This window comes from Talpa occidentalis, unplaced genomic scaffold (genome assembly GCF_014898055.3).
Source record: "Talpa occidentalis isolate TD23 unplaced genomic scaffold, MPIMG_talOcc4v2.1 talOcc4.3, whole genome shotgun sequence".
Classification (NCBI taxonomy): domain Eukaryota; kingdom Metazoa; phylum Chordata; class Mammalia; order Eulipotyphla; family Talpidae; genus Talpa; species Talpa occidentalis.
The window spans coordinates 121,816,626-121,841,382 of NW_023603184.1; the positions used below are offsets into that span (position 1 = coordinate 121,816,626).

The 24,757-nt window shown below is 34.0% G+C and overlaps 1 long non-coding RNA gene across 1 annotated transcript in view; it reads right to left on the reverse strand.

Moving 5' to 3' along the window:
* Positions 1-4,622: 4,622 nt before the first annotated feature.
* LOC129146651 (uncharacterized) overlaps positions 4,623-24,757 on the reverse strand; it is a 118,320-nt gene continuing 98,185 nt past the window's right edge. Inside the window, exons 3-4 of the long non-coding RNA XR_008553629.1 lie at positions 14,853-15,043; positions 4,623-4,709 (exon numbers count right to left, since the gene is read on the reverse strand). This is a non-coding gene — a long non-coding RNA (uncharacterized LOC129146651). The remainder of the gene's footprint in view (positions 4,710-14,852; positions 15,044-24,757) is intronic.

The following is a 24,757-nucleotide window of genomic DNA, read 5'->3' on the forward strand; positions in this document are numbered from 1 at the left end:
ATATCATTGTTAAAATCACTTTCTGTCTTCGCTCATGTTTTTGTAGCACTGTTCAGGACCACGGACACAAATTCCTGAATGTTCCACCGTGTCTCTTCCTCAGTTGTAGCTTGCCAATCTCATTTCTAAACCCTTTTGCTATTACCACGTGGACACTGTGTTTTAACTCCCATCTTCCGTTGTCCTCTTTCATCTGCGGGACTGTTTTCTCTTTGATATGTAAAATGTCTCTGTATGTTATTAATGCAACTTTGGGTTATTTGAATTGCCCAGAGTGATGTTCCAGAGGCGCTCTCAAGTGAATTATAGAAACTGACAGGAGCCTAGATCAATTGGTTATCAATCAGCATTATCCTTGCTCCCGTGGCACTAAAATAAAGTAACTATAGTTTAGTCAAAGATGTAATATAAGTGGAAACCTCAACTGATTTATTGCAAATTTGATGTCTTACTTTTTTTTTTTAAATTTCGGTAACTATGGCATATAAATATTGTCCGAAAGAAACCAGAGAATAGGTTGAGGGAAATTCAGTATTTAATCCTGGATGTCTTTTCTCCTTAAGTTTTCCACTTTTTTAACTTACATTTGAATATTTGTGAGAAAATTACTCATAAAAGTTTAGTTTCTCTTTTTCCAGAATGCCACAATGTTTATTTATTTTAAATTTTATTATATATATATTTTATATGATTCTTCCTTTTTGTACAATGTATGCTTTCTCCTCTCAGGTGTAGTTCCCACAAAATTCCCAGCACCAATTCACCCGTGCACCATCACCATAGTCCCTTGTGTAAGAACACATACCCTTCCCTGTTTTGATCCCTCTCCCTCCCCCTTCCCTGCAGAGTGTCTCTGATTAATAGTAGCCTGTTAATTTTTTTAAAAAATTTATTTATTTATGCATACAAGAGCTGGGGTGCAGGCCAGAGATGCAGGGTGGTGGGTGAGAGGATTCACCTGAGACAGAGTGGGAAGCAGAATAGGCAGATATACTGAAATCCATTGCTGAGGGGAGCAGCAAGAAAGACAGGAGAGGTTTGCTGCACCATGTAGATCACCTCCCCGGCCCGGACTCAAACTTGTGCTCCAGTGGCTGGGGATAGCTTCATAATGCTGATGCTTAATGTTTTGCACCACCAGGGAGGCCCCCTGTTAATTTTGTTTTTAAATTTATTATAATTATTTTTTGTCCTGTTCCCTTATTTAGTTCCCCTACATTCCTTCTATAAGTGAAACCATCCAATATTTTTCTTTTTCCTTCTGGCTTATTTAACTGAGCATAATATCTCCAGCTCTATCCATGTTGCTGTGAATGGCATGAGTTTATTTTTTTGACTGCTGAATAGTATTCCATTGTGTATGTATACCACACCTTGATCCAGTCATCTGTTTTTGGGCATTGGGTTGTTTCTATATCTTACCTATTGTAATTGGTGCTGCAATAAACTTAGATGTTTTTGTGTCCTTTGAGTAGAGAATCCTACAAAGTTAATAGATAATAAAGGCTTAGATTCAAGTAATAAGAGGATACTAATGCATGTGACAGAGATACATAAATTGACTGTTTTTAATGGCCCTAAAGAAAATAACTTCTCTAATTTAAAAAGTAGATAGTAAATTATATTGCAATTTTTGGGGAAGTCATGTGCTCTACCGGTTGACAAGAGAAAGTTACACAGAGGCAGAATTGGGAGAGAAATGGAAGGAACTTGGAGCTTCCATCCCCACCCTTATTTTCTCAAGGGGACCCCAACTTACCTTTCATTCAAATAACTAGGGAGTAGGACTAGATGATCATTAATGTTCTTTCTAGTTGTAAACTTTTAAAATATCAGAGTCCCTCATTAGGTGGCTCTCTGGTTCTCATATCACAACACAGCAGCATTTAATATGCATGCATTAGAATCATGAACAGAGAGCAGGTCACTTACTAGCCAGTGAATTGTCTCCATTATGAACTTTCAACTTTAAATAATGAATCCACAAGGATATGAAATCTCCATTAGACAAAATCCCACCATGCTAAAGTCTCAGGGGTAATTACATTGGCAGTATGCACACATTCATGTGCACACACACAAGCACACACATGTGTGCACTTTGTGGTAGCTTATCAAAGGCTTTACCCTCAGTCAAAATCTATAAAATATGTTACTGTGTAAGTGCAAACTGACTTGTAGATTCCATTAAAACTGGTAAAAATCACTAAACCTTAGACCAATCAATACATTTACCAGTCATCCAGTGACTAAGAAATAAAAACTATGTTTGTGGGGTGATGTCTATGCAGCGATTCAATTAGCTCAGATGCCTGAGTCCAGGAAAAATGGAGAAATGGGACAAGTGGCAAAGATCCTTCTTGAATCACCTGCATAATTAGTGGCAGGTGATATCTAACTGGCAGGACTATTCTAATAATCATAGCAATATGTACTTTGTCTTTGTTTACTAAACATGTGCAGGGCATCATGCGCAGTGTCCTATGCACATTTTCACATAAGAGTTGGGCACCATGATTTAAGCATATTTTACAGATAAATGAACAGAGACTTTGCCTTGACTGACTGAGACTTTGCCTTGACTGACTGAACAGTTATTTATTGAATAACTGCTCCATTCTAGCAACTGCTCTGGTCACTGAATAGATAGAGATGACTCAAACAGGTTGAGAGTGATCTTGGTCAGGCTGGCCTTGTTCAGCACCTCCTGGGCCAAGTCAGGATGCAGATAAGTCAGTGTATAGACAATAGACTGGCCATTCTTGGGTGATGGCAGTGCATTCTGCATGTATGAAGGCTCATGGATATCAGTTGACTTGTGCATAACATAACACAGAATTAAGTTACACCAAAATATGAAGTTTAGATTCAAACATTTGAGGTTAAATGCAAAGGGAGCAATTTTGCTGGTGTTTCAGGGTGGCATGGCAGGGAGCACAAGGGTGCCAATTGCCTTTGCAGCAGTTTTGTGGAACAACAATGTGGCAGGACCTTCATCTCATTTAGCACAATTAGCATAGTCACCAGGATGTGTCTCATGAAGGATTTAAGAGAGATCCAAGAATCACACTCATCCAACTTGATGTTCTTTCCTGTACTTGTTTCTTCCAAGCTTAGCTGCAGGGAAGTGTAATTTGCACCAAACTCATGTGTCTGAGTGCTCCTCTTAATTTGCAAAACTTCTATATAGAACAATCTCAACCCCTGACCTCAGAGACCTTACAGGCTTTGAGGGAGATAGACAGTTAAAAATAAAAGTAAACAAAGATCAAAATTCTAGAGAAGGAAAAACTACAGTCATAGATTTTGTAAATGTGTGGAGACAGATGTTAGCTAGACTTAGTGTGGTCATTATTTTACAATATATGCATATACTGAATCACTGTGTTGTACTCATGAAACATATAATGTCATATGTCAATTATATCAATAGTTAAATTTTTTTGAAAAAAAACAGTGATAGAAGGCAGAGGGAGGAAATTGATTGAAGAAAGAGCACAAAGAACCTGGGGTGAAGAATATGTTCTATATCTGACTGCTGTGATGTTCACAAGACTAAATAAGTTTGTCAGAAGGTATAAAAATTACACTTAAAATTGATAAATTTGATTTTACATAAATGACATTGCAATAAAGCTAGCAAATTGTCGGGGCAAAAAATTATAATTTCAATGCAATTTTAAATAAAAAAATTTGACTTCTAATTTGTTAAAAATTATATATATATGGAGATGCACATACATAATTTTAAACAGATCTATATAACAGATAAAAATTATGTGTATGTACATATACATGCATACACATATTGTGAGACATTTGTAATTTGTTAAAAATGATACAGTATTATACGTATATATGTACATACATATGTATGCATATGTACATGTGTGTATCACATTTTGGAAATGTGAAATATAAAACTAGAATTTAGAAAGGATCTTGAAAAACATCTTCCCTCATATTTCATGTGAGCAATACATCCAAAATGTATCATTCTTGAGAATAATCAAAGTCACTAATCCTTGTCTGCGCTGAGAACTAAAATCATTTAAAGCAGGTTCATTAAACTAACTTCTAAAGCTAAAGAGGCTATGCTGTTATATTGTTTATTAAAGTATTTACACATAGTTAAGAAAAAAGCAAATAAGACCATAATGATAAATTTGGATAATTGCTTTGAAAGGGGAAGACCAAAGAACAATGATAAGTCAGTCAATAGGATCTAATTTATTTTTTAATAAAAATTTTCCTGTATTATTGTCTATTAGTCAAAGTAACTTCTGGAAAGGAAAAAAGTTAGAAACAATCAAATTAGTCTTCCTGAGGAAACTTCAGAAGGCTTCAATGTTCTAAATTTCCTTTCAGTTGATTTCCCATAAAGCTGGTGCTCAGAATTTTTTTTCTCATAAGCTTCCTTTTTACTAGACCTCTTTAACTAGTTATTCCCAGATTATCAGCAAATAGACCATAACACTAACACTGACAAGCATGAATATTTTCCCTAGTATCTTTGTTTCTTTTTATAAAAGCGACCACATAAGGTATTAAATTTAATTTAAAAGAGCTTCCATATTTAACATAATGTGCTAATAACTATCACACACTTGCCTGACAAAATGGTAATGATGTGAAGACTCTGGCTTCATTAGACAGTGACTATCACTGTGGAGGAGACAAGTGCCAATGGCTCACAAAAGGGTTCTGTCCTGTGACACAGAACAAGGTATTACTGTGTAATTTTACATAGAAAAGCATTATAGGGTAAAAACATCGACATGTTCAGTTAAAAATAATCCTTCAAAAGGCCAAAGTTAACAGTTAAAACCATTTTTTAATCTAGAAATTGGCAAAAGATTTATCTAAAATGTTTATATTTTTGCCACTCCATAAATCAAAATTAGTTTTCCATTAAAAAAATTGGATCAGAGATGATAATATTCTTGCCAATTTTTAGCTAAATGCAAATGGAAACATCTGAGATTTTAAACTGAAAACTGAAGTTTATAGATATATAGTAAAACTACTGCTTGTGAGCATTCCATTGTGAGATCTGAATAGCATATGAGGTTATGAATTAACAGTAACTTCAGACACATAAAACCTTTATTTAGTGTCCTTTACTAAACTTATAAACACAAAACTAAAGTTTTGATACTAATGTGTCATTTTTATCATATTATTTTTACCTCTTAAGGAAAGAATGATAAGGTAACTTAATCTTCAAATCTCAAGACTCTTTCAGGATTACCCAAACAAGGCCAGATGCTTGTCACCTGCCCTGCAGTTGTGTTGCTGTTTGATGATTACCTGTCTTATTCTCAAGTCTGTAAGCTACACAACAGGTTGTGTGTGGTTTTTACTTTCCATTTCATCCCTAGGATTTAGTATAATGCCCAGTACTTAGTTGACACTTAAGAAACATTTATTAAATGAATAAAATCTGATTGCCACATTATAATTTCTGTTAGTTTTTCAGAATGAGACCATTGGTTTATTAATGAATATTAGTATAAATATATTAAGAAAATATCTATATTTTCTTCCTTTTGTCTTTGTAATAGGTCCAAATCAGCAAATTGCACACTGTTGTTTTATTATCTCCCTTCTCTGCTTCCCATCCTCTTTCTCCAGCCTGTGAATATTACCACGGGCAAGGAAACGCTGAGGGCCCAGCTCTTTCTCCCCTGACACATAACACAGTCTGATTTCCATCCTGACTCCATTATCAAAACCCTTATCTCCTACTTCTAGTGAAGGTGTCAAAAATTTCTGGAAGAAGAAACCTAGTTCTTCCTCCCCAAAACAATTTTGATATTTTAGAATTCTAATGAAATGCTGGAAAATAATACATAAAATGTTGTTTCTCGAGAAACACTGTATTTTTAAAGTCAAATAGTTTCACATCACCCTGATCAAGATTTACTAAAGTCATTGCAAGCTACAAATTACTTTCATAATATACGTGCTCTTCTTGTTTTAAAGAATTGGCCCCAGTTTCTACTGACATCCTTTCAGTTAAAACCATTAAGTCATTGAATGTAGCATGTATTTACATGACAGGGTATAATCAGACTGAGGATATATAAAATAGATCACCAGGTACTAGTGTGTTAATGACCAAACCATATTTTATGAGGTGGAAAGTCAATGAACATAGAAGAGGTTATTGGCAACAGTGCAACAATGAGATTCTCTTTACTCTGGGGACAGACACAGCCTGCTAACATGGAAACCAACACACTGCTTTACCTTGGGCTATAGAGACAAAGACAGCAATAGAAAAGATTCATTCTTGATAATCAATTTCATTTGCCCCAAGTAGGTCCATTGTGGTAAAAGAGATGATTTTTGCCAAAAGAAAAACTTCAAACAAATGAACTCATTTCCATCATGTTGACAACATCTTAAGTTATGAGATATGCTAAAGTATGTATCCCAAAGCGCCATTATAGAATCATTAAGCTGATTTCCTCATCAAAATATATATTTTTTCTCTTTAAATTATAAGGAAGAAGACAGGTGGTTAAAGACTAATACATTTTAAAAGAACCGATGGTATCTAGCCAGCTCCCCCCTTGTCACACAACTCTTTGAATGATTAGGGGTACTGACTGCCAAATGTGTTTAAAAACTCATTTGAAATGAAGAAAAGACTCAGAAATAAACAAAAAGGGGAGGGAGGAAGGGGACATTTTATTTTTACATTTTTTCTTGCTTTATTTTTAAGATGAGGAGTGAAACGACTTTTATTAAAAAAATGACAAAAGTTGTATTGAGTTAGGATGAAAACTCACATTTCAACTTTAAAATCTGAATTTTTAACTGTGACTATTGAGCCATAGACATGAAATTAGCAGGAGAAAGAATGATGTGATTTTAACATTTATAATATATAAAACTGCTTTCTTAAAATTAAGATCTCTACTTAGACCCTGTAAAAACAATACCTCAGTAATTAATCTATGTAAAGTACAAGAGCACTGAAGTATTAGGAGAGCAATATTCTTCTGTTTGTGGGTCAAATATATGTACTTAATGCACATCTGAACTGCAAATTATAAACATGCCAGTGTAAAGATAAAAATGTAAAAAACAACACTGTAGGTGTGCTCTAAAGCACATAGTTAAAAAGTCATCTTTGTCATCTGCAGTATTTTAACTGTCATTGCAATTGCTGTCCCTCCAATCAAGAAGAAAAGAGAATCTTTTTGAAGAAAAGTATAAAATATTTTAAAATGGACAGAAAACTGAGCTTTCCCAAAAGGTAGAAGAAAAGCTGACACTATGTAAAGTTTATATTAGGATGTACTTGAGGATATTATTGCCACATGCATAGAGAGACACATGGCCATGGATCGGGGTCAAGAATGGCATTAGTGTCCTAATACCAGGGATCAAAATCTGTCATGGCTCATTTGGACTGTGGCACTCCTTAAAAAATCGAGGACATGCTCTGCAATTACCAATCTGCCTGGGCATGTACATAAAGAGAGCTGACAAATGATAAAGGAAATTGGAAAGGTTGAGAGGATGAAGTCAATAATAGATTTATCTCCAGACATTTAGCACTTGAAGTGCATCTGTTATACAATATGTAGACATATTTTACAGCAAATTTGGAGATACTGTGAGCCCACTGGGCAGGGACAATATCTAATTTTATATTCCATATAACTCTGAGCATAACTTTGGTGCTTAATCAGTACAGGGAGGAGGTACCCCAGGCTTACAAAAGGAGAAATGCATGGGAACTTAACCTAGGTTTTTATGTGGGGTAGCAGTGTGGAGGGACAGGGCAAAAAGAGCAAAGCCAAACACAAAATAGAAGAAAGATATTTTATGTACAGCATTAAAGGAGACTGCTCTCTGAAAGTTCTTTCAATCAATAAAAGTCAAAATTTCTATTTTTCTTAAACTCAAGTATAGTTATTGCAAGTTTTTATTCTAAGAGTACAGAAGTTCAATAATTAGTTGAGCATTTTTTTTTCAATAGATATCATTGGAAAAAAATTTAGGAATCAATTTTATGCCAACTTGAAAATTATTTCCCCCAAAGAATTGATCTTGTTCTTTCAAAGAATATATTTCACTTCATGACTATTGTAAATCCCATTAAACATACATATTGTAAAGTATTAGCTTTTATATTTTAGTAATTAAAATAATATGACCCCATTTATAAGATATATGTAAGAGAAAAAATGATGCCTATTTATTTACATAAATGTGGTGCACCATGTGCATATATATGTGCGTATACATTTTTCATATGCATGTATGTTACTGAGAAATTTTGACTTTACTAGCTATGTTTTTCCCTCTACCTGTTTTCTTTGCTATATCACACACATATGGAAAAACATGCATGCTTTAAGGCTTTAATTTTGTGTTTTGGTTTGATCTACTTAAAATTCACATGAAAGGACTGAAAATGAAATATTTTAAAATATTCTTGCATCATAACTTACTGCCCTAAGAAAGGAAACAATATATATATACACATTATTTAATACATATTTTATTTAATGTATGTGTATATATGTATTTATTAACCTTGCTGGTACTTATTTTGTTGTACATGAGGCTAAATCAATCAATTTAGCTAATTTTTTTTTTACCCACAGGAACTATTTATGACCCTTTAACTGGAAAGGGCAGTTGGCTGACTTGCCACACTATCTCCACACACATTTATTTTGTAGTCACTGTGTGAATTTCTGGTGCCTCTATTTTAGATGTCAATTAATATGAATGATTTCCCTTAGTTGTTGGAGAAAGGTATTTGAGCAGTGTGAACAGGACCTGGCACACAGACCTTTGATGTAGAAGGGTTTTACGTTGTGAATGTGAAACCAATTGCTGAGCATTGAGTGGGGTGTCACTCTTTCCCCAAACCACAGGTCTTTGTTCTGTCTTGAGAGTTTATTTTTCTAAGGCATTTCACATCAGAATGAACTGTCTTAGACGGGGAGTGAACCCGTAATGAGTGCGGTAGACAGCTTGCCATCGTCTCTTTCACCGAACTGCCTGCAGTCCACGTGTATGCAAGGTGACTGATGAGAAAAATGACAAATTTACTACGATCTGATACACGCATTTAAAAAGATGTACTGAGATCAAAATTACTTATTTTTAGTGTTTTCTTAAAGTTATGCCGATTCATTTGCTTCCCCACATTTCCTCCCTCTAAAAAATCAAATGCATAAACTTGGTCCATTGCATAAACAACACAGAAAAAGTTTGGGAATGATTTTAATATCTAAGTTTTACACTCTTAAAATAACATAAATGTTTCTGATTTTAATATGTAAAAGTAAGTATCATGTCATCTATCTTGGCTAAAATAAATAGTTTCTCTTAAGAGTATTTTTTTACAAAAGGAAAGTCAGATTTTGGCATTAGCTCAACAAAGCTTAAGCTAATATCCAGGAAAGGACAGGGTAAACAGAAAGAGTTGTTGACTTTTATTTTCCTGAACACATATTGTAACAACCTTTTGTAACTTTTAAGCTGATAAAATCTAGCTACATTACAGTAACAGGTATCTGAAAAAACAATTGAAAGACATTGTTTTAATGGAAGAGCTTGCTAAGGAACTCAAAGGCATCTTTTCTTTTGCTAAGTAGAGACTTAACACAACAGTTCTACAACAGTTAAACTATGTTTTATATCAGCTTTCAATAATCATCCACGATTATTCAAGTAACCTTAGGATTCACAATGCAAATACTGACTACATTCTGATGAGTTCCTCCTTCCAATCAAGAAAAACAAGTTCTAAAAGTCCCCAGTAATTCACTCTTTGAAAATAGTGTAAAAAAGAAAAATGTACATTGAATTATACTACAAATACAATAAACTAATGCTACCTATTCTATGTCTTATAGAACAGACAGATCTTTAAAATTGTTTTTAAAGAAATGTAGGTGATTTAAGATACTACACATCAAAACAGAGTAGTTAACTAAAGAAGATATAACATTCAATTGTGTACTGGATACTTGCTATATTTTGCAGCTGTATACTATTATTTTTAAATAAAACATGAGAGAAAAGAGCCAAATACTACCTCTGAAAGAAATAAAGAGAGAACAGGATGTAAGTTCAATAAACTGAAATTTTAGTGTTCTTTACATAAAATAAAAATTCACAACTGTAATTTGGAGGATGGTGAGGCAAAAGATTATTGTATATTCAGAAAAGTGTGTTGAGATCCATTTTATATTCTAGGTCCCCAAGGTCCTGTGTGTGTGCCTTCTCATGGGGACATGAGGAACCAGAACTAGACACTGTGGATTTCACCAAGATGGAATGCATTTGTAATTATTTAATAAAAAATGTTCCTGTCAGAAAAAGAAGCAACATGAATTTTTGTTTTGGAATTGTGCAAGCAGATAAGGAAGAATGTGCTACAATAGGCAATTTCAGTCTTTTTCATTGATCAATGTATGGTTTCAAATGAAAATATTCCTTTAGACTTTCAAAATGAGAAAAATATGTATATATGTGTGTATATACTTTTCTGCATGTTTCCAATATTAGCAATTAGAAAATGTTTTAACCATTACTTCTTCTCAGAGTGAATTCTATTCCTTTCATGAGTAAATATGGATTTATAGGCATTTTCTCTGACCTTTATAAAATGCTATGGCAGATTGTATTACAACATTTTATTCTTCTATATACAATATGAAGGTCACTTATGTTCTATAATGAGCAAAGTCTCTATTTTACTAATGTTTTCCATATCACATTTCCAACTTGATCGTCAGCTTTATCCTTGTTGTCTGGAAGTCATTGGGTGGACCAATTTATTGTCTAGGGTTAAATGAAAACAACTCTAAGAAAAAGCTGAAGTTGAGGAAAATGAGGATTAAGAGAATGATTTAATTTTAACATTAAAAAAGTCAGGTGTCTAGTTTCCTTTCTCTTTCTTTAATATGTATTTGACTATGTAAAATGGTTGTAATTATTTTCCAATTTGATTATCAAGAAAACTTATACCTTTGCTATTTTAGGTATTCTAAAATATTCTGTAGTGCCTTTTTCTATGTTCACACATTTCCCCCTTCTTTTTCTTCTTCTTCTCGTAAACTCTGCCAGCACTTCTTTCTAGTCTGTGTATTTTTTTAATTCTTTGTAATGCTATCTTTTTGAGCCCTCTACCCTCATTTAAATACATGTTCTGATTCTAGGTGAATTACAGAGGACCTTCATGGATGCATAATCTCCTCTGATCCCAGACATGCCAAGTGACATGACCAAGTTTATAAACAGGTGAGTTTTGTTTTTTTTTATGTAGTCCATCGTATCACTTACAAAAAAGATCGGAATTTTTGGGAAAAAGATAACAAAATTGCAGATGCTAAAATTAAATTTCTTAAAAGAAGTTTCTTATTGATGGTATGGTTAGTTATTCCAATGGCTCCCTCATAGGTTTAGTGAGAAGGGAATGAAATAGAAACCTGTATTATTGCTATCGTTATCTATGCTTTCCAACAATGGTAACCTCCTTTGTGGTTAGGAATGTACAAAATCAGGTATCCTTTGGAATACATGGGGAGAGTTTATGTTACAAAATTCATCACAGCTTTTGATTTTTATGCCAAAAATGTTTCAAAATTTTTCAGAAATCAGAAAATATCCTTCCAGTTTTTAAATTTTGGTCATTCCTTTTTTAATCAGAAACCAAGAATGACAAAAGCATAAAGTCAGACTTTGAAGGGCCATCAATTTTAATAAATATTCATATGCAAAATGCGTGTGTAATAAATGGTACTTAGCCATGTAAATCACAAAATGTAGACTTTTCATAGCAAAAAGAGGTAACTTTTGCAATTTGGAAATCTACGGTAGAAAAAAAATCTGGCCTCTGGTGTGTAAGGCAGTTACCAGCAGAGGGCGATTATTGTAGCATTGCCTCCTCCAGCACAATTACCAGCCCCCCACCCCACCTTTTTTTCTTTCTTATGTTGTCCAGTCAACAAAAACATAGTATACTCGCAATGGAACTTTACATTTTATTGCAGATAACTCTGATAACAAGTACATTTTCAACTTCAAAATGGAAGTAAATATTGTTGGTGTTAGCGATTAAAGAGGGGCAGAAGGAAAATGAAATTTCATGTTAGCAGATATGCTAGTGATTTTGGTATGACAAACTGAAAGAAGAAAGTTTTGCCTTAGAAGATTTTTCAAAATCCAATATACTTTCCCTCAAAGAGCTATTTATTTACTCTGTTTTACTCCTTTGTTTTCCTTGGGAGTGACAGAACAAGTTAATGCCTATTGCCAGTGGCTTTGAAGTCATTAATTTTTTAAAGGACTTTTTTCCTTCTCTTTGCCAAGAGGCATCTTAGTGAGATATTTTGAATTTGGTCCTAAATATCCTGTCTAGCTTTGTATACATTTTATCTTGGTGTGAACATCAGACCACATAAGTGACAGAGAGAGGCATTGAATAGTACGAAGTGTACATAATGTATGCTTTAGTACCTGGAATCCACTAAACCAGTAGCTGCGAGTTATATTACCGATCGTAAACTTCTTTAACCTGTGGCTCATTTTCAAAATAATAAACGTAACTATTCCATAAAAATATCTCGACACAGAAGAGCCAGAAAAGTGAAGGACATGAACAGATGGTACATCAATCTTCTGCATTTATACAATTTGTTTTTTAATGCAAATAGTGTGGGTTGCCTGCTCATGCCTTGGATATTTGTTCCAAAGATGAGCACATTTTCTTATCTTTCTGGATCAATGTGACATTTGCAGTTATCATAAAGTGGGAGCCCATTTAATGATGTTAATGCCTCCTTAATGTAAAAATAAAATCACCTTCTTTATAAAAGCAAACAGATTAAAAGTCCCAAAGAGACCATTGAAATCTGTGACATTTGCAGTTACTGGTAACTAGATGACTTGATTATACACAGGTAAAAAAAAAAAAAAAACCTCTTAGAAGCATTGTTTATGATCATTAATCAGAACATTAAATATGGATTCTAGATTCCCCTCTGAACAGAGTATAAGAATATATTTGTATTAAAAAGATGGCAAGTTAAAGACATTTTAAAGGAGTCACTGCAGTTAAATGTTAACTTAATAAGCATCTCTAAATTTTAAGAGAGCTGCTGATTTTTGCTTTTCGTTGATTCCTGAAAATATGTGATAGTATTTCTGTGGTGCAATATTTTTCTAAAATAGAGAGGACACTTAAAATAAGAAAGCCTTTGAGAAAGGTGTGGCACTGTTTTTTAATCTTAATTCATAGAGCGGGTCAGTGTATACTTACCCCTCCTCCATATTTTCAAAGAGGAAAGCCATTTATAGCTGAGAAGAGTAACGTTTCGAAGGCTCATTCAGTTCCATCAGTAGAGCTCACTTGGCTACTTCTAGGGGAGCCTGCTTTGGGAATTTATTTCTCTTTCATGTGTATTGTTGTATCTGTTTTCGATGTTTCATACACATGCCCAGAGGCCGTCTGGCAGAATATACATTTTTTAAAGCCAATTTGAAAAAGCAAATCATTTTCCTTCCTGCTAAGACAGCTGGCTGTTGCATACAGCCTTTTCCACCAGAAATGAATTATGGTCACTAACTAATTCCAGAAGGTCCAAAGAGTTGGCAATTGATGAGAACAAATTTTGATCACTATCAAATTGGCGTCAACTCCAACAACGGGCTAACATATAAAATGCAGGGCACAGGAGTGTCATGTGAGTAACTAGGCATGTTGTCTAAAACAAGTGGAGATAAGTCTTAGGTGTTTGTAACTTTTGAACATATCTCATTTCTTGTGGAATCATAATTGAATTCCCTCCCTGGTTGGGGCGGGGGAACAGATTAGCAGAGGTTATCTATATACTTGTCTTAGATCACAAACCCAATTTAGTAAATATAGGTGATGGAAGTGAAGGAAATTGAAATCTGGGTGAGTCTTTTTGCAACAGTGAAATATTTTTCAGGGTCTACTCTATGTGCCTAGGGTTGAAACGAAATCATGTTGACTTAAATGAATCATATTTTGAAAAGCGAATAAACATGTAAGATGGTATTTCAGTCTGCAAGGAATAATGTTCATCCATTCAGTCATTTTATCATTCAGTTACCAACACATATTTATTTAACAATTTGTGAACCGTGTACTCATAATGGCAGGTGATAAGGAAGCAATGATGAATAATATGAACACACTGTCTTCACTGACCTTGTGGTCAATTGGGGAAAACATATTGGACCGCTAATATAGTAAGTAATAATGAAGATAATGGTAGAGGATGTATAGGGTTTCCATGGAAGCATAGTGTGTGGGAATGTTAAATAGCCTCAAAGTCAGGGAGGAAATAAGAGTGTTTTCAGAGATAGTAAATGGACAGACTCTGTGATGAGACAGTGGATGGTATATTGGAGGAACTGAAAGTAGTTCAGGAAGATGAAGTGGGTATAATGGGAAAAGGAGTTTTATAATAAATGAAGACAGAGACAGGTAGTACCCAAATGGTAGAGGGTTTGGAGAAGAGAGGTCACTGAAAAGATCTGCAATATTATAATAAGAACAGAAAGTATGGAAAACTAATTACTATCATCTGGGAAAGAACATATAATGCTTACATGTCTACAGTAAAAAGTTAGTAAATCTTTCAGTAGCTGAAGTATATTCAAGTGCTTCATATGTTCTTACCGAATTGATGATGAAATTCATCTTCAAATACCTATCATCCTTTCTCAGTTCTCACAATTAGTAGCTGCTCAATAAAATGTGAAATAGAACCCAGCAGATTAATACTTGTGACTGCGCTACCAAATTGCCACTGACTTGGTGACTTAAAACAACAGAAACTTACCCTTCTCAGTTCTGGAGGTCAGAAGAAAAATCAAGGTGTTGGCCGAGCTGCACTCCAGCCAGAGCCTCTAGGGGAAAATCCACTCCTTGCTTCTTCCAATTTCTGGGGTCTGAGGCATTCTTTGGTTTGCAGCTCCATCACCCCACTTTCTATCTCAATGCAGTGCCATCTTCTTTGTATGTCTGTTTAATCTGATTCAAAAAGTTCAAAAAATTATAGTCAAGTAGCTAATTTTGATTTGTCATTACAATTCCCATAGTCTGACCCCAATACTAAGAACTACTTCATCATACCAGCCTTACTGCTCAGAAGCAGAAGTGGAGGTTAAATATACTTGGTCCACTTTTGCATCTTGCCATTATGCCACACATTGCAAGATCAGTCTTCAAAAGAAGACATTACAGTAGAATATGTCATTTTACCATGACATTTAAGTTCATTTCTTAAGGTGGAGTATAGTCCAGAAAAACAATAACCCAAAAAACTTCAAAGACAATTTAGCCAAAACAGTGGATCACAAGGTCATAAGCATCAAGGAAGTGATCTTCAGGGATGATTGTTCACCTATTTTTGGCTTCTGTGAATGACAGTGGCCAGGACCTAATACAAAATATCCTTGGTACATTGATAAAAGACAACCATTTTTCTGATTTCTTTTGTTTCATATGAGAAATTTGTTCTATTTCTGTCTCTTCTGAGTTTAATGTTATGACTCGCTAATATTAGCAGAACTCTGAGAACATATTTTTTCTGATTTATATGGCTTTTGCATGAGTCAGAAACACAACTACAAATAGTAAAATTCTCTTATTAAGTCATGGTAGAGTAAGCATTTGGGGCATGCCAAAGACAAGGCTACTGCCTTCTCTTCAACACTCCTTGGCATCGTAAGGATGTCACACGATTTCTTCCTACAGCGAAGGACAGATTCATGCTGTTACTTTTTTTTTTTTGAGAAATCTTGGTTGAAAGCACCAACAGTGATATAACTTGGTTCATTTTGTCATTTTTTACTCCCTTGAATTACTACATAAATATTAATAGCTAAACACATTGCAAACAGGTGGAGCTCATTCTGTCTCTGGAGCGCTGCCACCGTTATGTGATATCTCAGATGGGTGACGAGATTTTCCATGTGGGGAGGGCGGTCTGTCATTCCATGCCAACCCCATTGGACACACCCTTGGCTTGAAGTTCTTTATTTCCTGTGATATCTCTATGACAGCCTTCTTGGTCTTTTAACAGTTCATTCAGTAGAGTGGGAAGGAGTAACACACTCCATTTAAGAGCCACATTCACTCCACTGTATAACTGGTTGCATTTTTTCAGACGGTGGCTTTTACTGATAAGAACATAGAAGAGAACCCCCAGTAGTTAAAGGTGTATATCTGCTATGCATGAAATGTTCACCATACATCTAAATTTGTTTATACTTGATGAACTTTTCAAACTAAGGGAGCCACATTTTTATTATAGTAGATGATATTATATTATGATACTATACAAATCCCTTGATTTGAAAATGCAAAGCTTAAGCTATAGAGCTATTCAAATTAAAATGTATTATCTTACAATCATTAATACATAAGTAGCCCAATTGTCTTCAAAGGTCTTATGTCTGTAGACATACTGTTTGTCTACCTTAATATATTTTTCTTTTTGTATATTTACCTTCAATACACCAACATATTTCAAAATTAAATTCAGAAATCTGACTCAGTACAATAAAGATTAGGCTATTCTTCCCATGTCTGTAAGATAATACACATAAATATACTTATTTCAGGGGAAGTAGACACATTTAGAATTGTCCTGGAATCTGTTGAATGTATGTGATTGCATAGGACTTGTTAATACTAGACAATATGTAAGCCTTGGAGTACTTGCATCCCTCAGCTGGCTTAAATTAGGTGCATGATAAATTCTGTTATAAAATTTTAAAAACCTGATTCATAAATCCAAATGGCCTATCTTCAGAATCTTATGCATTAGAAAAGTTTCAATTTACCCCTGTAATTAGACAGGGGTTAAATTCTATAATTTTATGGAAGAGGTTTAACTTGGTCCAAATAATGAAATGCAATTGTATTTCTGCTGTCATCTTACAGGATAATTATCACATTTCTATCATTAGTTAAAAATCTCATCTTTTATTCTGTCAGTAAGGTAGTAGCAGTAAACATCTTTGACATTAATGATTTTAGTACACTTCAAAAATCTAACTTTGAAACAATTTTGATCAATTTGTATGACTGTTTCCTTCTCTACTCTTAGTTTAGATTTAGCACTTCCCCCATCACTGGGCCTTTTTTACGTTGTACAGAAACTTTTTTCAAAGTGGTTTCCATATAGGCTTTACTTTCCTTGGGAAGAGAGCCCTGATCTTCCATATTTATGCAGGAGTCTGTAACAGTTTACTACAAAACCCCATAAACTTAAATAATTGAAGCCATAGTAGAAAGTGTACAGAGAGAGAGCCAATAACATGCAGAGGAAGAGGCGGACATAGTTCCCATTTTTATCAGGATTCATGTATATAGTTTTGTTGAAAGGAAGAAAAAACACCATATGACTTAAGACTCACAACCTGAAGCACAAACTTTTGCGGATTATTACTCAGTCACAGATCAAAAATCACCTCCCACTTATTGATGAATCTTAAAAACTGGGGGAAAAATAAGCTATATTTCAATTCAAGGAGTTGAATTGAAGTTCAATGCAAGGTTTTCCCTCAATCCTTCTCTCTGTCCCTGTCCCCCCACCCCCCACGCCTTTTTTCCAGACCTCATAGTATCATGCATCCTTCTTTGTAAGGGACAGCAACATAAGTCACATTAATACATTATATTCTTTTCTTAACTCACTTATTTGTCAGGAACAATTCCTCATGCCAATATCTAGAATCACCCACATGATGCTTAGCCTGAAAAATATAGAATGTTTTATTGCACTTTTCTAGAAAGAAACTTTGAGAAGAGCAACTTTTTCTTTCTTTTTTAATATCAATAGCCACACACCAACATGTATCACTCAATAAATATTTAGTGAATATTTATGATGGGTCAGGCACTCTTCTAGAGTCTGGGAATGTTTTATAGCTACCAATAGAGACTGGTGAGAAGGGGGTGGAAGCTACAATGAGAAAAGGTTTAGAAAAACATGTGGGAATTTATTAAGATTCTGCTATTGGCAGCTCCTGTTTTTCTCCCATCCCTCCCTACCACCAAATAAGGACTCGGATATCTAGGAAATGTTCTCATTGCTGCTACAACATTTATAATTTCTTCTATGCCACTGGCAGACCTATTTGAAAGTCATACATTCCAACACAAGAGAGATGTTAAACCTTTGTGAGAGGATTTTTATAAGGAGATTTCATTTGTGGGATTTATAAAACACTGGCTAAATCCACTTCACTCAATTTTGTCAGCTTAATAAAGCACCAGAGGTCTGCAAATATTTTGTCAGATATTGAGTAGTATTTTAATTTTCCTTATTCTCATGAGTACTATTAAACCTGTCTGTTTCTAAACACAAACTCAACAAACTTTATAGAACCACAAAACCATGACCCCTTATTAACACTTGCCTTATAACCTTCTGGGGACCCCTGTCAGAAGCAGTAGGTAGAATACAGTACTGGACCATTAATTAGAGACCATGGGTTTCCATCCTTTACTGCAGGTTAGCTAGAAACTGAATAAAACACCTTCTGGGTCTCAGTTTCCTCATGTATTATGAAGAAGATACTGGGTGAAGTCAGGTGGGCCTGGATTAAAATTCCAGACCTGGGGGCCTCCCTGGTGATGTAAGGGGTTAAGACATAACACTATGAATCTATCCACAGCCACTGCAGAATGAGTTTGATACCTGGCCAGGGAGCTTACCCAGATGGCAGAGCAGACCTCTCTTGACTTGCCCACTGCTTCTCTCAGCAGTGTATTTCAGTCAATCCTTGCCTGTTCTGTTCCCCATTCTGTTCCTGGTGAATCCTCTCACCCCCCAGCACCTCTGGCCTGTACCCCAGTTTTTGTATGCATAAATAAATCTTTTTTTTAAAAAAGAAATATTTTACAAAATAAAACAAAAATAATAAAATTCCAGACCTGTCACTTACTACTGTATAATGTTGGACAAAATACTTATTGCTGCCCCAGTCTCCCATTGGTTGGATAGTATGTACAGCATGGTATTATTTTGAGAATTAAATTACATTATGCAGATAAGATATTAACAGAGGATATAACATGTGGTCAGTATTGCAATTATCCATGAAGGATCATTTAAGGACTGCTCTTAAGAATTAAAGTTTTCTTTTCCTGAGTTATAGTAATTTTACTTTCACCATAAATTCAAAAAAGGGTGAAGAAAAAACATCACTCATTTGTGATAATGTGCAAACCTCAAAGGGCACTTTCTAAAAAATGTGGAGCAAGATTAGGTAGGTGTAGGAGAACACTGAATGAAGGGAAACCACACCACTAGACAAGTGGCTGGTTGGCGAACCACCTGCAGAGTCAGTGGCTCACAGGGACCCGGAGATTACATCTATCACTGGGTATTTAAAACGATGTTCCTCAGAAGTCTCAGCACATCTTCACATGACACTCAGGGGGTAGGTATGTGACAAAGTGAAACTATTTGAGAACAATTTGGCTCTCTGTAAACAAGATCATCTTTCATGTCAGAGCCTACTACAAAATGGAACTATCTCTGAAGCATAACATCACTTGGAGGCAAACTTGCTGGTGGTGAGAGATTGCAGACCTGACTCAAATTTCACACACAAAATTGCCACTGAAGAAAAATTTCCCTACATTTGAACCAAAATGTCTATATTTTCCATTTCATTTCAAATTATTCACATCTATTTTTTAATTAACCACTTGATAGGTCTTCTTTATGTTATTGATGACTTTCTAGTACCTGAATCTAAGAAGCAAAATTTCCTCCTGTTACAACACTGTTTCAATGGATAATCCAGAAATGTGACTGTCATGACCTCTCTTCCATACACTTGAGTCTTTGATGACTTTGATTTTTTTTTTTCTTGAAACTTTTTTTGTTTTCTTTCACAAATCTATTTTGGAAATTCAAATTTCAAGTATCATGCCGAATCACTATGGGAGACTGTTTTAGGTCTTTTGTGGAATTTTCTTTCTGTGACTCTTAAATACAGAAGGCTATTCCTCTTAACTCTTTCTTCTCTCTGAATGAACTCATCCTATCTCAACTTGGGTGCACAGAAAGAATGACATCCTATAGTTCAAATTCCGCATTCTATATAATAAATTAGTTTATCTCCTATATATAAAGAATCATGCAGCTATGTGCCACCTAAACTTAGAGCGAGGAAAAGGTCACTATAATTATTTCCAGTAAGACTTAATTCCTACATGCAACTCATGTGGAGAAATGAAAATCTTCAAACTTTTCCCTGATCCAGAACACTCAAGACCCATTTTCTAACATCTGACAAACCTGGACAAAACAGGTCCCCTCAAACCCATCATTTTCCTCTCAAAGCTTCTCTTTGTCCTCATGACCAGTGATATACAACTGTTTAGTCATTTGCTCCAGAAGCTCAGCAGGAACCCTGAACTCTTTCTGCCTCTGAACTTGGAAATTACCTGCTAAATACGTCACATCAATTTCCTTTTCTGACTAAGTTTAGCCCCTTATTATATTTTATTTAGACTGTTAGCAAATAGAAATAGTCCTAATATGTCATTCCTTCCTGCATGAAATCTCACTTCACCATAACCATCTTCAATTTATCCTTCAAAACTGTCAAAACGATCTATTCTGAACATAAATTAAATCTGTTTGTTCACTTGACTCAATCTTGGCTCATCCATTGGCTTGATATACAGAATCTTCAATCTTCAGTCCAGGTTAACTTTACCAACCCCCAATACAATCTGTGGTCTTCTGTGGGAGTACTCAAAGTTCTCTGAATGAACTTTTGAAATTCTTAGCCTTTACCTTTCTTTTGCTATTACCCTTTCTTTCATTTCTTTATCTATCTGGTGAAGTTTCTATGATTCAAGTAAAAGCACCACTCCCATTGCAACTCTTTAATTTCCCAGCTGATTGAAATCTAGTAGTCTCTCCAACACAACAAATACTTAAGCATAATATTTAAATGTAGTATTACCAATACATGTTACTTTATTGTTGTGCTATTGAAAATGAGAATTTAGACTCTGGATAATTGTTATACCAATGGAACTTTAGGTTTCTTCCAATCTAAGATTCTATTGGGCATGGTTTATTATAAATTGTTTAGAAAATTTAATATTAATCCTATTTCCATTTTCCTTTAGTCAATATGAACACAAAAGATTAAGACTTCAGTGGTATTTCTCAATTGACAAGGTTTGAATTCCTGGAATTAATACTGCAATCCTAACATTAAAACTACAATGTCATACTGACATTTAAAAAAAAAAAAATCTCCGACATCACTGGCACTTCAACAGAATTCTAATCCATGAAGTTTCTTCATTATTTTGTGCCCAGTATAAGGCATATGGTATAGGATTTAGACAAATCATTTTTTATTTTTTCTCTCACCTACCTTATGATTTATTTTTTGATTTTGAACAATTCCAAGTCACTTAAGTCTCACCTTACCTTATGGAAGAAGTCTGAAGAAGAAACTCCCTAATTTTTTAGTCATAATAAGACTCTAAATCTCTCTCTCCACTGTGGTGCTCTGTGTTTTCACTTCCCTCTTTCCCTCTCCTGCTTCTGCTGACATTAGCATAAAAATGTGCTACCCTAACTAAGCAGTCTGTTAACTGATAAGCTATCAAAAAATCATCTGTTATTTTTATAGCTCAAAGGCAGATGCCATTTCAAGAACTAGAGTTGAATGAGTAGGATTTGTTAGTGCTTTTCAGATTCATCATTGTAAACTTGAGGTATTTTAAAATGGAATGATTGGAGGCTTGAAATATTATGCCATGAGCAATCAAGCTTTAGAATTTTACTAGCCTTAAATTTTTATCTACATAAAATCATTTCATATCACATTGTATCATAAAGAATCTTGGTTGTTTTCTGATGTTTGTATCAAAAACCATTTCTGTATTACTTTCAGACAATGTAATTATCCAAGAAAACAGACATCAGAACCTCCCCTTGTATTCCAGCAGGGGCACCCTTTTGCCATAAGACATTTGAATGGTAAGTAATTATTTTCTCAGGTTGCCCCTCTGCATTGCTTTGAGCACAGTGAGGTGGGATTCAGGTTAGAAGTGGGTCTGTTCCAGGTCCCAGGCCTTCAGATGCCTGGGGTTGCTCTTGGTGACATGGCCAGAAGTCAATTTGAATAAAATAACTACTTAATAACCTGGGACTTGGCTTGCCAAGATTTTGGACTGTTCTACACTGATTTCATCTTATAGAAGCTAGTCACCCATTTACAGAAAATGAAAAGGAAACTACAAATATTGGAAAGGGAGATGAACTATTTAGTAATACAGATATCGAAGCTGTGAACATGATATAAGATCAAAATGGATATATGGCTATGCTCTAATGTATTTTATATTGTACAGTCAAGCAGTATTAGCCTGCCAGATTAAATTTGAATATGGCTTCATTCATTGACCAATAAGCCATTTGAAATAGATGATATCATCAATTCTCAACTTCTAGCTATTGTCATAATCAATAATTTTCCACATATAGCCACCAACATCTTATAGATAGTAAATTGAATAAATGACTATTCATATATACGTGAATAATGATTAGATGGTTATTTTAGATCAGTTATTTTTAGTTGCACAAGTATTAGGTGAATGCATGCTTGCTATATATCTTCAAACAATATGGAAATATATTGTATAAAAATACATATTCTCCTCTACTTTTATCCTATAGCTAAATATTATTAATACTTTAATATATACCCTTTGAGGCCAATTACATCCATTCTTTGTGTGTATAACTATGTTTTTATTTGCCTATTTATTTAACTATCTCTGTAAAGTTTAAGCATTAAAATTTTTATTTAATTTATGGGTGGGCATGGTTTCAAATGCGCTCAAAACTCGGGAGTAGAGGACCTGGATTGAAAATCTTTAGCCTTCCACAAGTAACTTGGCCTCTCTGTGTCTCAGTTTCCATATTTAAAAGATGTATAATTTAGTACCTACCTCAAATAATTTTTGTGAGGAAAGTTTTGGGTATGTGTGTAGTATTCTAGAGTTTTATTTCATATATTATTATTAAGCTTCCCTACAAACTTCTTAAAAGTTTTAATTTGGGGAGGGGATGTATAGTTCTCTCAGTGGCAACATTGGACATTGCCAACTAAATAGAATATTACAATGTTTGAATTTTATGTAATCTCATAGGCAAAAATAGCAAAACTTGACATTTCTCTGTTTAATGGTGAGGTTGGACATCATTTCATTGATCAGATATATATTTTATATTTGTAGTTCATTTCTTTAAATTGATGTTTTTGTAACCTAACAGTGTAGATATTAATAATTTGAATCCTATATGTCAAATAATTTATCCTATTATTTTACCTGTTTTTTTTATTTTGTTACTGTACTATTATTTTAAATCTTTATTAATGTAGTAAAAGACAATAATATTCCTAATAGCTTCTTCATTTTGTGTTCTGTATAGAATGTATGAATATTTTTCTTGGTGAATTTTAATGTGTAGCTCTTGAATCCGTCAAAAATGTACATTTCTGTTAAAGTGTGACTTTTTCTGTGTGAGACAACTGCCTGCTTTACTTTCTCCCTACTGATAGCCATTTCCAATACAAGCTGTTAAAAATTCTGTCTTTTCACTGATTATTTTATATGCCCTTTATTTCACATTATATATATATATATTCCTATATATAATGCTTCTTTGTTCTCTATTCTTTCATGTTAATGTTTGTCTTTTCTTGAATTCATACAGAATCATTTTAATTAAAATAGCTTTATAGTATGTCTTAAAATGTTAAAGCATTATCTTTATTAATATTTTTTATTTTTTTAATTTTCAGCTGTGTCTGTCATATTCTCTTCCAAATTAACTTATTAATCAACTTGTCCATTTCTGTAAAACCAAATTGGAATTTTGATTGAAATTGCATCAAATTTACAGGTTAATTTAGTTTAAGTTTTTAAAATATTAGATTCATTTGAAATATTACATTCGAGAATATTTTTTCTATTTCCTTTTACTATATAAAATTAAATTTTATCTTAGATAATGTAAATTTGACTTTATCCTGAAATACGGTATTTTCTTCTATTTCCATCCATTACAAGATTTATCCTTTATTGCATTTTGTGAATTTCTTCATGCAATAGCAGCAATGATAATGATAAACTAACCCAACAACAGCACTTACAATTTGTTAGGCTCCTCTTCAATTAATTTTCACATATTCACTCTTTTAATCCATTCAACGACTCTGTGAGATAGTTATTATTAGTATCCAACATGTTTAACACATGAGGAAATAGGGTACATTTAAAAAGATGTCCTGGATCACACACCTACTGGTGATGGAGCCAGGATTCACACCCTGGCAGCTTGACTCTAGCATTTATGTGCCTAAGGACTATTTAGATATTTATATGACATGTCTTATATTATGAAACTTTTTTTTATTGCAACTTAGACTACGATCATTTTTCCTATCAAATTTTCTAATAGATTATTGATAGAATGTATAGAAAAGTTACTATTTGCTAAAGCCTGGTGTGCTAAACAAAGACATAATTTTTAGGTACAGATTTAAGCATGAAATATAGTGTGGCTTTATGTCCAAAATTAGGCAAAGTCTCTATCAGTGAATATTTAATTTTAGTTCCAATTTGCCAATGGATTAGCCATGTCACCTAGTTATGGGTATCTTAGAGTTCATAATAAAGTTT